Below are 1,501 nucleotides of genomic sequence, written 5' to 3'. Positions count from 1 at the left end.
AAGTAAATACTTATTTACATTAAATTGAAATCAGAAAATGTCTTAAAAGATTAAAATTAATTAAAATTTTTATAAATCAGTTTTTATACATACATGTGTATGTATTTAGGTATTTAGATTTTACTTAAAAATCGGTATGTACATACATGCATATTTAATTAAGCTTAAAATTGTGCTTCCTCACTCTTGTACTTCACTTCATCGACTGACTTCAACTTCGCTGCAAATTGAACAAAGCAAAACATGATTTTTATGCGAGACAAATTTCCACAGAAAGTAACGGTAGAGAAAGAATTTTTGGATATTCATTCTATTTTTCATCTGACTACGATGCAGCATTCTACTTTGCATTCTCCGAAATGAAGCAAAGAAGTGAAATAAAAAAAAATATTGTAGAACATTCTACTTTGCATTCCCTGAAATGAAGCAAAGAAGCGAAATAAAAAAAATATTGTTGGGCATTCTACTTTGCATTCCCTGAAATGAAGCAAAGAAGCGAAACAAATAAAATATTGTAGGACATTCTACTTTGCATTCCCCGAAATGAAGCAAAGAAGCGAATTAAAAAAGAAATATTATATGACATTCTACTTTGCATTCCCCGAAATGAAACAAAAAAGCGAAATAAATAAAATGTTATAGAGCATTCTACTTTGCATTACCAGCAATGCCTAAAAGGAGCGATAAAATTCGAAGTCATTATAACGCTATTCCTTTTGAACACGTTACCACTAAAAGCGATTACCGATTTTTTGCTGGGAAGTCATTACGCATTTCAGCTCTGCCGCTACCAAGCAGTATATGTATAAATGATGCAAGCGTGCTTTGCGTAACTAATCCATTCGTACATATGTACATATGTTTGTATGGATATATTTATGATGAAGCAAACGGGCTTCGTTGATGTTCTGATGGGCATATGTATGTACTTATGGACAGCAATGTTTTCATGTATGTACATACATATGTTTGAATGGTTGTATATATGTTTGTGTATGTACATATGTTTGTGTACATGGATAAATGCACATATGTAGTACAAACGAAAACAAATGTAATAAGCTGCTCTTTGATATAAATGCGAACTGTACTGATTGTCTAAAATTATGTGTTTGTTGTACATTTGTTCATGTTTGTCATTGTGCCTGTAATTTTCTAAAGTAGATTTGTGCTCTCGCTATCTCCTTGTATTAACTCGTCCTTCGTTGGTACACTCTGATGAACATATGTGAGAACGATAGGAAGGCCAACTTAGTGTTACGTTAGGCAGTGTTACGGGAGCAGTTGAAATTTTCGACCGATGTTTCTTAAAGAAAGCCATAAATGTAGCGACCGTTGGTTCAACTTGGTGTTTTTTGCTCTAGATTGCACCATTTGTGGGCCTGTTGAATGAATTTATGTCTTGGTTTTATGAGAGATCAAAAAATTTGGATTTTCTGGCAAGTTGTACAACTTATCGCTACATTAATGGCCATGTTGTACAAACTCTAAATAAAATGGA

This window comes from Rhagoletis pomonella, unplaced genomic scaffold (genome assembly GCF_013731165.1).
Source record: "Rhagoletis pomonella isolate Grant_MI unplaced genomic scaffold, Rhpom_1.0 Rhpom_scaffold_00002, whole genome shotgun sequence".
Classification (NCBI taxonomy): domain Eukaryota; kingdom Metazoa; phylum Arthropoda; class Insecta; order Diptera; family Tephritidae; genus Rhagoletis; species Rhagoletis pomonella.
Note: the sequence above shows the minus strand (reverse complement) of the source record.